This window comes from Canis aureus, chromosome 8 (assembly GCF_053574225.1).
Source record: "Canis aureus isolate CA01 chromosome 8, VMU_Caureus_v.1.0, whole genome shotgun sequence".
Lineage (NCBI taxonomy): Eukaryota > Metazoa > Chordata > Mammalia > Carnivora > Canidae > Canis > Canis aureus.
In genome coordinates, this window is record NC_135618.1 from 6,392,887 (window position 1) to 6,410,475 (window position 17,589).

At 37.0% G+C, this 17,589-nt stretch overlaps 1 protein-coding gene across 7 annotated transcripts in view; it reads right to left on the minus strand.

The window, feature by feature from the left end:
- The window catches only part of SLC44A5 (solute carrier family 44 member 5), a 344,022-nt gene that overhangs the window by 100,853 nt on the left and 225,580 nt on the right, over positions 1-17,589 (minus strand). The gene's annotated exons all lie outside the window — the stretch shown is intronic.

The window sequence follows — 17,589 nt, forward strand, 5'->3', positions numbered from 1 at the left end:
CCAAGCTAAGTTTGGAGAAAAACTGGCTTGTCAGAGGCTCAATAATTTGCTAAGGATCACAACTCAAGCTAAGATCCAGCAAGGACACTCAAGGCATTCACCTGAAGTATCGCCTGGGCCTAATATGATACCTTGTCCAGCTTGTACGTGGCCTGGATGGCCAAAACTGTATCTTAAAAAAAGTAAGAAAAAATACCACCATTCTCTATTTGAAACTTAAGGAAAAATTTATTACTAAAGAGAAAAAGATCAAACTTTTGGAGAGGATTAAAAGTTGCACGTGAGAATTTTCATAGCAAAATCTTCTTTGCTCTTGAGGGCATACAGATATATGCTCTCGTGTTTTAGCGCAGGCTGGTTGATTGAAGTCATAGACTCTTTTTTTGTGATGGCAGTAGGAATAATAATGAATAATAATTGCTCGCTAACAGACACTGTAATAGCTTACGTTGGTAAAGCCCAGCTATACTTTTACTGCTTTCATGTACCCTGTGAGTTTCTTAAGAATAGGTTTTTAGGGGCAGTAAGGTGAGGTGACTTACTTAAGATCCATGAAAGAGAGGGAGAGAGGGGGTAGGGTACACCAAATATCTAGGTCTCTAATTCCTAACTCTTTCATTTAGCAGTTGTTCTAATATTTCAATTTTCAGTAAAGCCTCACATTAGCCCTATCTAAAAAATTTCACAAGCATCCCTATTACTGTTCCGCACAATAGGACATGAGGCTTCCCTAGAGACAGTTAACCATGTTCAGTCCGTAAACTATCATTTGCTTAAATCCAATTTCAACCCCAGGAATTTTAAATTTCATTTGGATTTAAGACTTATGAGAACCATAAGAAGAAGCGAAGGAAACAAGTGCTCTAGTTTTCTTTGGCTGACAATCACAGAGGAGCAAAAACCTGCTTGGAGGTGAGGAGAGTATCTGGTTCACACGCATTCTAACACAGCCTACTCGGCAGGTCCTCATCCTACCAGAGCAGTTGTTAAATTGAGAGCAGTAGTCAAATAGGGAGAAATCTAATACGAAATGCCTGGAGGTAAGGAACTAAAGGAGAGAAAACTAGAACACTGGTGTGCCTTAATTAGAAATCCTGAAGTTGTTAAAGCCCTTGTGTTTAATCAGAACCGCCAAGAAGAGATCGGGTGTGACCAGAAGCACCTGCCAGATTGGCCAGCATCCTGTAATTATACGTCTGTACTATGGTTATACCAATATATTTACATCATATGCAATATACACCAGAATTCCTGTTGATAATCACCTAATGTTATATAGCATCATAATGTTAGACATTGATAACGTTATGTAGCAAGCACAGGGAGCCGGAAACGTATACCAGAACAATGATTCAAAGAAACGTACCAATCTCAAAGGACAAGGCACAAGGAAAGCAGTAGAGTCCAAAAGGAAATTCTTTTTAAACTAAAACCCACAGTCCTCAGCTACCAGCACTGATGAATAGGCTTCAGCTGGAGCCTTGGTTCCATATGGGGTTTTACACCATGGTTTCTTTCGTGTGTGTATGTGTGTGTGTGTGTGTGTGTGTGTGTGTGCCTGTGTGTGTGTGCACCAAGGACAGGCTGCAGCACCAGGGACTACTCCAGGCCCACACATCCATCCCCCCAGCAGTCTCTCCCCACAGTGGGATAGCATTTCTCAATAATTCACACATTGAGCTGTTTGGGGGTTATTTATTCTAGGACAAGGGAGGACGATAATGTATTCAAGTCTGCTTTGCTTTTCTGGTACGCTGCTTTGGGGAAATAGAAGACCACACCCCCTGGCCAGACCAGTTAATTTTCTATTATTTAAACACAAAAGAAGGTTGCACAAACTGCAAATCATGAATGGAATGTTCAAGAATCTCAAAAAACATGAGAGGTTTTCTTCTTTTAAATTTTATTTATTCATGAGAGACCCACAGAGAGAGATACAGAGACATAGGTAGAAGGAGGAGACACAGACTCCATGCAGGGAGCCCGACGTGGGACTCGATCCCAGGCCCCAGGGTCACGCCCTGGGCCAAAGGCAGATGCTCAACTGCGGAGCCACGCAGGGGCCCTGAGGTTTTTTTAGATAAAACATTCCTATTTTGAAATTTGTTCCTGGAGTGATTTGAGCTCCTTTTGTTTTGTTGTTGTTGTTGTTGTTGCCATTGTTCTCATGGACCAATCTAAGTAATTTATTTAAGCCCTCTCCTGCCTAAGCAAAGGGATGGACAATCAGTGTACTGGTCACCACTTGATACACATAAGGGAAGTGAGCATAAGGTCCCACATACTTTTCCGGTCTGAGGGCAGAGTCATGGTCCAAACCAGAGCGGTGGTCCTCACTGGGGAGTGGGCCAGATTCTCTTTATTCATCCTCACAGCCAGTCGGAAGTGGATTCATGTGAGTTTCTCCCCAGGGAAAGGGCCTGGCCCTGATGTGGGGACGGGGGGAGGGACCTGGGTCTCTCCTGCTCTCCGTGGTGCAAGCTCAGGAAGAGGTTCAGCATGCTCACTTGCACACCAAGGAGCGCTAGAAGTAGGTGAGAGCCTTCCCCACGTGAGCTGAGCCCTCCTCCTCTTGGTGGCCACCGACCGGGACCACTGTGCCCCCACAGCAACTTAGCGGCCCTGAAACCAGGGATCCAGCTCCCGTTGCCTGTTTTGACCTGGACCTCTCTTTGTTATTTTAGAAATTTCCTCTTAAAAACAGGGGGCAGGGGATCCCTGGGTGGCACAGCGGTTTGGCGCCTGCCTTTGGCCCAGGGCGCAATCCTGGAGACCCGGGATCGAATCCCACATCGGGCTCCCGGTGCATGGAGCCTGCTTCTCCCTCTGCCTGTGTCTCTGCCTCTCTCTCTCTCTGTGACTATCATAAATAAATTAAAAAAAAAAAAACAGGGGGCAGGGTGCCTAAGTGGCACAATGGATTAAGGGTGGGACTCTTGGTCTTTTTTTAATGGCTGAGTAATTATCTAACTATCTATCTACACCTCTTCTTTATCGATTCATCAGTCAAAGGGCATTTGGGCTCTTCCCATAATTTGGTTACTGTTCATAATGCTGCTATAACATCAGGGTGCATGTATGGCTTCAAATCAGTATTTTTGCATCCTTGGGTAAAATACCTAGTAGTGCAATTGCCAGGAAACAGAGTACTTCTTTTTCTAATTATTTGAGGAACCTCCATACTGTTCTCCAGAGTGGTTGCCCCAGTGTGCATCCCACCAACAGTGCAAGAGGGTTCCCCTTTCTTTGCATCCTCGCCAACACCTGTTGTTTCCTGCGTTGTCAATTTTAGCCATTCTGACTAATCCCTGTAGTTTTGATTTGTATTTCCCTGATGATGAGTGATACTGAGCATCTGTTCTTTTTTTTTTTTTTTTTCTTATGTCTGTTGGCCATCTGTAGGTCTCCTTTGGGGAAAAAAAAGAATATAGATTCATGTCTTCTTACCCATTTTTTAACAGGATTATTTGGGTTTTGGGTGTTGAGTTTTATAAGTTCTTTATTGGTTTTGTGTACTAACCCTTTTACCAGATAGGTCATTTGCAAATAACTAACCCATTCTGTAGGCTGCCTTTTTGTTTTGTTGATTGTTTCCTTCACTGTACAAAAGCTTTTTAACTTGATGAAGTTCCAATAGTTCATTTTTGCTTTTGTTTCTCTTGCCTCAAGAGACATGTCTAGTAAGAAGTTGCTATGGCCGATGTCAAAGAGGTTGCTGCCTGTGTTCTCCTCTAGGATTTTGATAGTTTCTTGTCTCTCATTTAGGTCTTTCATGATTTTGAATTTATTGTTGTGTCTGGTATAAGAAACTGGTCCAGGTTCATTCTTCTGCATGTGGCTGTCCAGTTTTCCCAATACCATTTGTTGAAGAGACTTTTTTTCTTTCTTTCATTGGATGTTCTTTCCTGCTTTGTCAAAGATTAGTTGACCACATAGCTGTGGGTCCATTTCTCGGTTCTCCACTCTGTTCCGTTGATCTATGTGTCTGTTTCTGTGCCAGGACCACACTGTCTTGATCACTATCGCTTTGTAATCTAGTTTGAAGTCCAGAATCCTGATGCCTTCAGTTTTGCTTTTCTTTTTCAAGATTGCTCTGGCTATTCAGGGTCTTTTCTGGTTTCACACAAATTTTAGGATTATTTGTTATAGGTTCTGTGAAAAACACTGATGGTATTTTGCTAGGGATTGCATTAAATGTGTAGATGTCTTTAGGTAGTATAGACAATCTAACAATATTTGTTCTTCCAATCCATGAGCATGGGATGGTGTTCCATTTCTTTGTCTCATCTTTAATATCTTTCATCAGTGTTTTGTACTTTGTAGAGTACAGATCTTCTACCTCTTTGGTTGGATTTATCCCTAAGTATCTTATGGTTTTTAGTGCAATTATAAGTGGGATCAATTCCTTGATTTCTCTTTCTGTTGTTTCATTATTATATAGAAATGCAACAGACTTCTGTATGTTGATTTTGTATCCTGAAACTTTACTAAATTTGTGTTATCAGTTCTAGCAATTTTTTGGTGGAGTCTTTTGGGTTTTCTACATAGTTTCCTGTCATCTGTAAAGAGTGAAAGTACGACTTCTTCCTTGCTGATTTGGATGCCCTTTATTTCTTTTTGTTGTCTGATTGCTAAGTCTAGGACTTGCAGGACAATGTTATTTATAGTGGTGAGAGTGGACATCTTGTCTTGTTCTTGACCTTAGGGAAAATGTTCTCAGTTTTTCCAGTGAGGATGATATTAGCTGTGGGTTTTTTTTTTATATGGCCTTTATAATGTTGAGGTACATTCCCTTTATCCCTACTTTGCTCAGGGGTTTTACCAAGAGTGGATGTTGTACTTTGTCAAATGCTTTTCCTGCATCTATTGAAAAAAATCATATAGTTCTTATCCCTTCTTTTATTAAGGTGGTGTATCATGTTGGCTGATTTATAAATATTGAACCACCTTGCAGCCCAGGAATAAATCCCACTTGATTGTGGTGATGATTCTTTTAATATACTGTTGGATTCCATTTGCTAGTATTTTGTTGAGAGTTTTGTATCCATGTTCACCAGGGATATTGGCCACTAGTTCTCTCTTTTAATGGAAACTTTGCCTGGTTTGGGGATCAATGTATGCTGGCCTCATAGAATGAGTTTGGAAGTTTTCCTTCCATTTCTATTTTTTGGAAGAGTTTCAGAAGAATAAGTATTAACCTTTCTTTAAATGTCTCAGAGACTTCCCCTGGGAAGCCATCTGGCCCTGGACTCTTTTCTGTTGGGAGATTTTTGATTCAACTTCTTTGCTGGTTATAGGTCTGTCCTAGTTTTCCATTTCTTACTGTGTGGATCTCCAACCCAATTATGAAATCCCATTCTTCATATGATAGCATTATCTTCCTTTTTTAGGGCTGCATAATACTCCATTGTAGGTATATACCACATTTTTAATCTGCTCATTTGCAAGGATGTTTCAGTTGTTTATACATACTAGCTATTGTGGATAATACTGCAATGAACATGAGAGTGCAGATACCTCTTTGTGATCCTGATTTCAATTATTTTGAATGAACATGGATGAACTTGGAAGACATTGTGCTAAGTGAAATAAGCTAATCACAAAAGGACAAGTATTGCATGATTCCACTTATATGAGATATCTAAAGTAGCCAAACTCATAGAAACAGTAAGTAGAATTATGATTACTAGGGGCTAGAGGGAGAAGCAAATGGGGACCTGCTATTTAATAGGTATAAATTTCAATTACACAAGATGAATAAGTTATAGAGTTCTGTGGTACAACATTGGGCCTATATTAAACAATACTGTACTGAGCACATAAAAATTTGTTAAGGGGGTTGATTTCAGGTTAAGTGTTTTTATCATAAAAAATATAATATGGAAAACATGATAAGCATTGCTAGGCTACAATACACAGGAATTTACTTGTTCAGTGATATATGTTATTTGAATTAAAAATTGTGCTATGAATAAGCTGAATATGGGTATTACATAAGTGAACATAAATGTAAAAAAATAATTAAATGTAATTTTTTTTTTTTTGAGACAGAGAGAGAAAAAAAGAGAGCACACATGAGCAGGGATGGAGGTAGAGGGAGAGGAAGAGAGAATTTTTAGCAGGCTCCATGCCTAGCACAGAATCCCATGTGGGGCTAAATATCATGTCCCTGAGGTCACGACCTGAGCTGAAATCAAGAGTCAGATGCTTAACCAACTAAGCTACCTAGGTGCCCCTAAATGTAAACTTTTTTTAAATTAAAATCCCACCCTTCAAATCAGTTCAAATATCACCTCCTTAATGAAGTTTTCAACTGGAATAGATCTCTTTAACCTTTGTAGAGTTTTGTTTGTATATTGTCAAGGCAACGTACCTTCCATTTATTATAACCTAGAACAGGGAGTTAGACTAAGTCAAATCTAGCCTACTGCCTGTTTTATATAACTTGTGAATTAAGAATGGTCTTTATATTTTGAATGGTTAAAAAACAAAAAAATAATATTTTGTGTCATACAAATTACACAAAATTCAAATATCAGTTTCCATAAATAAAGATTTTTAGAAAATAGCCATACTCATTTTTATATATAGATAAAGATACATCTATACCTACATATATAATCTAAGGCTACTTTTGTGCTACAGTGGCTGAATGGAGTAGCTGCAGTAGAAACCATCTGGCCTGTAAAACCTAAAATATTTACTACCTGGACTTTTATAGAAACTTTGACCTAGACTGTGAAGTCCTCTATGGCAGCATTTGGTATGGGGCTTTTCACACTACAGACATAGAAGCCCATGAATGATCAGCAAGACACATCTCTTTTACTGCTGACAGGCTAAAGTAACATAAGCAGACTCTCATGAAATAAAAAGTGCTGTGGTTCAAACTTCAGGGTTTTGTGGGAGGAGGAGACCTATATAGTGAATATGTGTTTAGGGATTCAATTTTTTTGCCAAGCTTAAGTTTATCAACTGGACATACTGTCTCCAGTAAAATAAATCAATCTCTCTCTCTCTCCCTTTCTCTTTCCCTCTCCTCTCCTCCTCCATATAATCCATGAGATTAAATTAGGAAGTAATAAGAGAGTTTTGTTTGTGAAATGCATATTTCAGTTCCACACTCGTCCTTATCCTCCAACAACTGTCGTTCTGCTTCCCTTTCAGAGAGAATTTTGTCCCTTCATTCAAACACTGATTCATTTACTGGTTTTCTTTCTTTGTAGCAGGTGAAATTCCAATGATATCAACCATTCTGAAAGGTCATTAATATCAAGCATTAGAGCGAGAATGAAAGTCCTAAAAGTCATTATTCTCTGACAGATCATCCATTTGTGTTTAATGAGTCAGTTTAGGGACTGTCCACTGCCTGTAATTCTAGCTGCATGATCACCTCCCATTCTTAAGTTCTTGGTGTCACCTAGATACATCTATCTACAGCATGGCTGCATTTATAACCCATAGTTTAGAAGCATTGCTCCTCTGTGGTTCTGCTGGCACCTGCACGATGCCATTAAAGTCATCTGTTACCACTCAGATTCTTACTGCAGAAGTCTATTCCGGGAAACAGAATGACTTTCATTTCCCAGAGGCTTTATTATGGACAATGCACTTGGGGGGGCACCCTCCAAGCTTCACTGAGATACACTTGGCAACATACAGAGTATGGCTTGAATTGGACAGACCATCTGAACTGATGCCAACAAGTCAGTAAACTCAAAATTTGAGCTATTTCAGGGTAAAGTTTTATCTAAGTTAAATATATTTTACCTTTATTCCTCTACTCTTGACTATTAGTGGAGAATTTGGTAATTTTGTGAGAGACACATTCTCTATGAGCTTGTGTTTGAGGGGATTAATTATATCCTTTCTGCTTGCCCCCAGTTTCTCTTCTCCCTCCCAGACACCTTGTCTCAAAATTCTCTATTGTCTGTGTTATGTGTGCGAAAGTTGAGATTTCAGAAATAAATTATGCTTACCATTTATATAAGGATAACAAGAGGTTAAAAGAGTATCTTGAAGAATTCCACTATTCTGGAATCAGAAACTTAACAAGAAGCTACAAATAAGTTTTTAATGACATGAACTTGTTTTTTCAGGTGTTCCATTTTAATGCAAGTTTTTCGAATCAAAAAAAATTTAAGGATGACTTGAAGTTAACATCTGCTTTAAAGTAGAATTCCATCATCCAACCATTAAAGAGTGTTAATTTTGTGAGATTATTATTTTAGCACATTAAAAAATATTTTATTTATTTATTCATGAGAAACACACAGAGAGAGAAACAGAGAGACAAGCAGGTTCCCCACGTGGAGCCCAAAGCAGGACTCAATCCCAGGACCCCAGGGATCATGACCTGAGCTAAAGGCAAACACTCAACCACTGAGCCACCCAGATGTCCCTATTTTTAGCACGTTAGACTTGCTGAAAAATAAAATATACCAATAACTTGATATCCTAAGAAATTATATGATGATGTTAATGTCTTTCAAATTTATTAGATTATGTAAGATGACATTTGGATATTTGGATCTTATTCTTTACGGTTAATCTTTTCTATCCTATTTGCATTTGGGTTTCCACTGTCTTGAGAGAGTAGCTTTAACTGGCTGTAGTTTATATTTTCTACTTGTAAAGGGGAAATAAAATCTCATTGTTTTATATAGAGAAGTTTAGTGATGCCCATATAAATGTCTCTTTTGTTTAAAATGGGGCAAGTTCAGGCATAATTGGTCTTACTATGTTATTCATCATGTTTGCAAAACTTGCATAATATTAAAAAGTCTGTCAGTAGGCAGAAACTACTCAATAAATTGCTAGTAAAATGAGAGCCATATCATAGTTATTGCCCATATTACGTGTGACATTATGGATAAAGATACTACGTAGAAGAAGTGCTAGGGGATCAGCTGAGAACAGCCTTGGAACATTAGTCCAAAGTTATCAACTAATTTTAGAGGGAATCCATATCAGTTTAGGCTGCTCTTTAACCTTCTTGGAATAGGTTAGGCTTCCTTCTACATAGAAATAGAGAGTAGGTGCTCAAAATATTTGCTGAAACCATGAACGTCTGAAAATTTTCATGCCTGGGATGGCTACTGAAATTCAGCTATTAAAAAGTTTTTTTTTAATTTCATGCCTTCTAATAATTATATGATAAATAACTTTTAGTAACCAAAGGCATGTACATGAAATAGAGAAGATTACCATCAGAAACCAAAACTTTTAATAATAAAATCATTGCTTACTGATGATGGGAGCCTTAGAAAATTGTATGCCCTTTGAGCTAGTAATTTCTTTTCTAGTAATTTATACCACAGAAACATGTATAGAAGAAGCAAGAGTTTATCTGTAAAGATATAAAATACTGCACTCTTTGTAATAAAGAAAAGATAGAAATAATTTTTAGAATAACTGTATGAAAACATATTCATAATATATTTAGTAAAAACTAGATTATCAACATCTTAGTAAGGTCATAGTATTATAAAATGTATGTAAATGCTAAACAAAAGAATATACCAAAAAAAAAAAAAAAAAGCTAATGGTCATTATCTCCGGGTGTTATAGTTTTATGTGATTCTGTTTTTCCTCTTTTGCTTTATCTGTTTTTTTCAAAACTTCCACAATGGACACAAATTTCATTTGTAATAGAGACACATAGACTACATTTGACAATTACAAATAGATTGTTGACTTATCTCATTGTACTAATTGCTTTCTGACCCCCTCAAAATATGTTTAAAAATTGATCTTCAGCTTTCACCTTTTTTCTTGATCATTATTAATTAAAATTCAAAACACACACCTTTGTGTAGTCTTTAAACAAAAATTGCTACTAAAAGTGTGTGAGAGGATGAGAGATTGTTTTCTAATTAATCTTCCTTGATGCTCAAACATTCATAAGTGGGAATGAATTGAAAATATGCATCCATAAATGCCTCATTAAAACATCTTACAAATCACAGCTTCATCAACCAGTGAACATAATAATCTCATGAGCTTTCTAAGATACAGACTCTGAGTTCTTGTTTGAACCAAGGCATAAAATGAAAAGAGCTGGCCTTTAATCAAGTCTTTATGATTAGATGTTATGTCTATCTTTTGTCATTTCCTCTATGTATATTTAGCAAAGCTGAATAATAAAAACGCTTGTGTTAATTATCTTAAGATAATATTTATTCAGTGGTGATCTTCGGACTTTGCCTCTGCTTAGAATGTTTATTACCTCCACACGAACCTTTAGCAGAGTGTCCTATCCTATCCTAGTGCTTTTGGAACATGTAACAAAAATTTAGTCTGGAAATTAATTTAATCATGCAATCACCTCAGTTGTAAAACATTTTTACATTTATAATTGTTTGAGTGTCCATTAGATAAAGGAGTAAATTTAAAATAATTTTAGGTAAGACTACAGAAGGAACTGGGAATTGTAGTTGCCTCAAGAAGGGGAACTATGTGTTTGGGAAGAAATAATGGAGATCTACTTTGCACATGTGTCCTTTTGTAACTAAAGTGTATATCAAACACAAATATTACCTAATCAAAAATAATTAAATTTTAAAACAAAGTTATTTCAGTATATATTTGGTATTATCTTAGAATAGGAATAACCTGAGAAATACTGTCAACTATGAACCATTGAATGAATGGGGGAAGGGGTAGAGAAATAAACTTAATTTAATAGAAATTAAACTACAAACTACATGGCTATAAAGTCACTAGGAATATACCCCAACTACTAAAATCATTTATTGGGATTATAGATCTACTCATTCTTCTTGATTGAGAGATTGAATTTGAATTTAAATCATCCATGTAGAAAACAAGGTTTCTCCATCATAACTTTTTTTTTGCTTGTTTGTTTTGGCAATTATTTCAGTTTTCAGAAGAAAACAATACATGTAACATGATAAATTTGCCTTGAGTAATATTGGACATTATAACAGCATGTTGTTGGTAAATCTTGACTGAAATGGGAGGTGTCTGGGAATGGGGACTATGAAATTTTTAGGAAAAAAAATTAACAGATTTGTGAGATGCTATAATAAGGAATAGAGAGTTTTCATGATGCAGCCATAGAATAGATGCAAAGGCATTCAGCACATGTCTATTGAATGAATGAATCAAATGGTTACCTGAACATTTGACATTAATACATTGCAGGCATTTTCAAAAATGTGTAAAAGTGTCGTCCCTCTGTTCACAAATTGTTCAGCAAAATGGGAAATTCAGCCATTTGTCTAGAGCCTGAAGTGGTGTATAAATTGATTATTCTTTTCTGTAAATATCTGCAAATACATTTCATTCTACAAGTTCTATATACTATAACAAAGCGTTACTAGTAAGAATAGGGTCATAGTTATTCATTTTAAACAGGAATTAAATGTTTTTAGGATGTTTAAGATAAAACTAAATATTTTCTAAATGTTTATTGACTTGAAGTCATTAAATAGTCTCTGTGTAATCCGGTTTAAATTTGAACCTAAGTGTACCAGTTAAGAATGTGTTCAGTTGCAAATGCTAGGAAATGTGCACTAGAAACAATGGCTTAATTCTAAGGAATTTATTTTTCTTTTGCTCATCTCATCATGTGCCCTCCTTAATGCCCATTACCCAGTTACTCCTTTCCCCCCAACCCTTCTGTAACCCTTTGTTTGTTTCCCAGAATTAGGAGTCACTCATGGTTTGTCTTCTTCTCTAATTTTTCCCCACTCAGCTTCTCTTCTTTCTCTTAGGGTCCCATTCTCTATTTCTTATTATAATAAGAAATCCTGTATTTGGCAATCCTGAGCTGGTATTATGTGTCACTCATTGATGCCATTAGGGACCTGGCTCATTTCATCTTTCCACCCCCATCATCCTTAGCTTGTAGACATTCAGCTTCATGCTGGACCTCATGTCACAAGTTGACTGCTGCACTCAAGATGCCTCAATCTATTCAATAAAACTTTGTCTTTTTACGTAGAATTGAAGATACTTCCTGACTTCCCTTTGGCTTCTTGGCCACAACCGTGTCTCATGGCCATCTCTGCCTGGAAGGTGGTAGGGAAAATTGATTATTTAGCTTTTTAGCTTCTGTAATAGAGGAGGCAAGAGAGAAGATGATTTGGAATGGATGTTCAGGGGGACAAATTACAGAATATACTGCAGCTACTAGTGATATTTATTTAAACAACCATAAAAAATAATAATATTTTCCCATTCTAATAATTTGTAGTCAACTCAAATGGATTAGGCCAAAGGATGTGTTTTTCTCTATAAGTATTATTAAATATTAAACATATTGTGTAAGATTAACAAAGAAAAAGTGGATATTGTATATTCTCACAGAATTTAAGTCAAGCCAAGATTAATTGCATAGCAAAGTATATTCTAGAGCTGATATTATTAACAGCATAATAGCAAGTTGTTAGATCTTATTTCTGAATAATTTTATATTTCATATTCAATTAATTAAATAATTCCTGACATTCATTTCAATGAAATGGGGTTTGAAATTTAAATCCAGTCATAGTAAATATATACAAATGCAGTTGTTCTAAGCTGAAAAATAAAATATAAATCTTCCTTTAGTTAATATACAACTTTTATTAATCATTGGACATAAAATATATCACCTACTATACCAGTAAGTCTCTTTTATTTCAACATAAGATATTCAGAGTAACATCTTAATAGTAAGTCTGGGATTCATTAGGCAATCTTATACTTAATTTTGTTCAGGAATGTTCCCAGTTTTCTTATAACAAAGCACTACAATGATTCATATATAATGAGTCTTCATTCCTATTACTATCCTCTATCCTGGTGCTCTGAGATGAAAGTTCATGAAGGACCCTTATTTCCCAAGGCTTCCCTAAATATAAGTCCATCCTCCTTAGGGTTTTACAAAAACCTCTCTAAGCAAGTTTTTCAGTGGCTATTTGTTAAGTGTCTATTATTTGCTACTATGGTGAGATGTGTATATGCATATGCATTTGGTACCTATTCTGTGCCAGGTACTATGGTACATTCTGTAAATACAAAAGTGAACTAGACAGACAAAATATTACTGTCATGAAGCCCACAATTTAGTGTGGGAAGTAGGCAATACATAAGTAAAGATCAACAGATAAAATGATGATCAATTGCATGGTAAGTACTAGGAAAAAACAAATATGATACTGTGGAAGAGAATAACAAGGATAGGATGCATGGGAAAGGGCTCTCTAAAGAAGAGGTGATAACTGGGTGATGGGTACTAAGGAAGGCACTTGACAGGAGGAGCACTGAGTGCCAATATATGAGCACCATATATTGGCAAGTTGAATTAAATTTAAAAAAATAAAAAAATTAAGAGGAAGTGAGCACCATTTTGTTGTGATGAAAATTCATATGGAGCCATAAAAGACTTCAAAAAGCCAAAGCAGTCTTGAGAAAAAAGAACAAATCTGGAAGCATTACACTTCCTCATTTCAAACCACATTACAAAGCTAGAGTGATCAAAACAATATGGTATTGACATGAAAACAGCCTCCTATATCAGAGGAACGGAACTGAGAGGCCAGAAATAATCCCCTACATATGTGGTCAACTAATATTTGACAGAGGAGCAAAGACTACTCAGTGCAGAAAGGATAGTCTATTTAAGAAATGGTGTTGAAAAAACTGGATATCACATACAGAAAAATGAAATTGGACCCCTATTTTGTACCACTCACATAATTGATTACTCAACTCAAAATGGACTAAAGACTTAAATGTAAGAACTGAAACTGTAGAACTCTTAGAAGAAAACATAAGAGAAAAGCTCCTTGCATTGGTCTTAGAAATGTTTTTTTATATATATTCATGACACCAAGAGTACAAACAACAAAGGCAAAAATAAGTAAGTGGAACTACATCAAACTAAAAATCTGCTGCACAGCAATAGAAACCACAAAAAAGTGAAATGCCAATTTACAGAATGGGGGAAAACATTTACAAATCACATATCTTACACAGGGTTAATATAAAAAGTTATAAAAATCTCAACACAACTCAGTAGCAACAAACAATTCAATTTAAAAATGAGCAGAGGATCTAAGTAGACGTTTTTCCAAAGGAGAGATACAGATGGCCAACATGGAGAGGCACTCAACATCACAGATAATCAGGAAATGCATCAAAGCCTCAATGAGGCATCATTTCACGACTGTTAGTATGGCTACCATCAAGAGACAAAATATAAATGTTGGCAACGAAGTGTAGAAAAGGGAATCCTTGGGGTTCCTGGGTGGCTCAGTCAGTTGAGTGTCTGACTCTTGGTTTCAGCTCAGGTCATGATCTCAGGGTTGTGACATCGAGCCCCACATCATGCTCGCACTCAGCAGGGTATCTGCAGGGATTCTCTCCCTCTTCCTCTGCCCCTCTCCCTACTCATGGATGCTCTCTCTCTCTCTCTCTCTCTCTCGCTCTCTGTCTGTCTCTCAAATAAATAAATACATCTTTAGTAAGGGGAATCTTTGTGTACTTTTGGTGGGAATGCAAGCTGGTACAGTTGCAGTGGAAAGCAGTATAGCGATTCCTCAAAAAAAAATTGAAAAACAGAACTACCACCTGATCCACAATCTCACTTCTGGGTATATATCCAAATAAAATGAAACAGGATCTTGAAGAGATATCTGTACTCCCACGTTCACTGCAGCATTATTCACAATAGGCAAGATATGGAAACAACCTAAGGGGCCATTGACACATGAATGGATAAAGATGTGAGAGATATACATATCACATACATACAAACATCAATGGAACATTCTTCAACCACCAGAAAGAAGAAAATCCTGCCATTTGCAACAACATACATGAAACTTGAAGGCATTATGCTACGTGCCATAAGTCAGAGAAAGACAAATACCATATGACATCACTTACATATGAAATATGAAAAAGCTGAACTTGTGGAAACCAAGTAGAATGGTGGTGGAAATGGGAGGTGTTGGTCAAAGAGTACAAAATTGCAGTTAGAAGATGAATGCAGAGTGTAGTGATCATAGTCAACAATATTATATTATATACTTCCAAGTAGCTAGGAAACTAGTCTTAAATGTTCTCATCGCAAAAAAAAAAAATGGTGATTACATGATGGGATGGAGGTGTCAGCTAACACTACAGTCGTAATCAGCTTGCAATACATGTGTAGCAAAAGAATACATTGCACATCCTAACTTTATGCGATGTTATACATCAATTACATCTCCATAAAGCTGCGGGGGGAGGGGAGTAAAATAAAGAGGTGGTGGGGGTTGTGTTTCAGGCAGAGGAAACAACAAATCCAAAAGATCCAGAGAATCGGTGAGACCAGGGTTTTTCTGGGAGCTGACATGTGGTCAGTGTAAACACAACATAGAGGAGAAAGGCAGATGACCATACACAAGGAGGTTGGTTGGATGGCATGACTGTGTTTGGACTTGTCTATCAGGGGAATCCAGTTACAATATTTTATACATTATAGGGCTTCCCAGTTCAAAGCTCACTTTGATATGTATTATTTCTTTAGGATCATTACCACAACTCTATCACGTTGATATGAGAGCTGTTCTAACACACCATTTTACAAATTAGGTAACTCCCAACTACAATTTCAGCTCATTATGTACTGGAAGTTCTTGAATAGAAGAGTAATGTATATCAAAAGCAGTATTTTAGTTAGATTTATTTGGCACCAGGGTGGAGAATGAATTGGGTTGAAGGGGTAAGTACAGAAGGAGGAGAATCTGGGAAATGAGGGCTGACCTAGAAGGCAGCAAGATAGAAGCGCATGAGACCAGGGCCAGTTCTGCCTTGAGGCATCACCAGCCTCCTACGCACATCTGTTCTCCTAGGTCACTAGAATATTGTGGAGATAAATGCCACAGCATGGGGACAGTTTACGACTCCACAAAGATGCCTCATGGACTGGAATGGATGTGAATGGATTTCTCCCTAATGGTTTTTAACACAGAGGGAGGAAGGGAAGCTCACACGTCTTTCAGCACCATCTTATATTTATCTCTCCTACAGTCTTCAAAGCATTCTGTTCCACTTTTTTATTTTATCAACTTGATAAAAATATATTTTATCTGAGCTTTTGGAGATCAAAGATCTTATTTTTCAGTTTTCTGCTGTGAATGTGGTTAGCTGACATCTATCTTTTCTGTAATGGACATGAAGGGTTGCTCTTTTGTTGGTTTGAATCCCCGAGGGCCACATCAAAAGACAGCTGGCCCTGAACGCTCCTGGATGTAGACTGTCCATTACTAACAATACATGTGACAAGTTATTGGATTGTGTTGTTTCTAGCTCTTGTCAACGGTATATAAGTGGGCAGAGACAGCGTAAAGGACAGGAAGGGAGAAAGAAAAGTGACATCTGAAGGGAAGACAAAACCAAGAGAGAAATAAGCTGAAAACAGATTTAAAGAAGAAAAACAAAGAGAAAAAAGGAGGGCTCCTGATGAAAATCAGAATTAAGGTAAATCAGAAGAATTGAGAAGGAAAAAGCAAAAGAGAAGAAATCAGAGGAACAAGATCAAGAAAAGTGCAGAGAAAAGACCAATATGGCATAAGAAAAAAACAGGTAGAGAGGTCATAAGGAACCTTATTGAGATCTGTTTGGGTTTGGAGAAAATTGAAAAGCAGGTCCGCACATCCAATTACGAGAATAATACTTTATAGGTGTGTAAAAGAAAATAATGAAGTGGATAATGGTTATTAAATTACCTGAAATTTAATTTCTCTACTTTTACTTTATAGTTTAAATAAATCTAACAATCAAATAATAAAGGTTGTACACTAGAGCAAAGTTCAAGGACATTTGTTCTTTGTGTTCAGTCTTCTCCTTAAAACACAGATAACTAATTCCTTTCTGATACAACTGTTATGTGTCAACTACCAAAAGGCCAATCAACGGGCCTATGTTTCTCTCTGTCTTTCCCATTAATTTGCTTAGAGAATCTACCTAAACTTCTTGTCTGTGCAGCCCGGTCCCCGATGGGTCGTTAACCATTTCTGGGTGACAGGAAACATGCCAGCGTCTTCTTTCATACTTTGATGTAAAGACTGCGTGCATTCAGTGGCAGTTTATTATTAAGAGCTGGAATATTTGTAGACTTTCACCCTTATGTCACCTTTGAGTTCCTGGTTAAATGTGCCTAAGTGGGTGGAGGATCAGCCTGTCTTTAGATTTTAATTGACTTTGGGGTTGCAGTATCAGCAGTAAGCACAGCCGAGATACAGGCTACACACTCAAGAAGGCCAAAATGAAATCTACTGGGTACGAAAAGGACTGGGGTTTTACTTAAATGAATGCAAGTATTTGGAAATGTAACTGGGACCCCTAGAACTCTCTTCTTGTGGAACCAGCAGATAACTGAACCATGCCCGACTCCTGAGGACCACTTCTGTCAAGCTCGCTAGCAGCATTTCAGAATTTGAATCTATCCAAATTTGATCTTGAATTTAGACAAACATTAATAGGATTGTTTCATCTGAGTTTATGTTCACCATGAGCTATCCCAGAAGAATAAAGTCTTGCTTTTAAGTAGCAAAATGGCAGCTTTTTATCATTCTTCTTGGCCTCACTTGC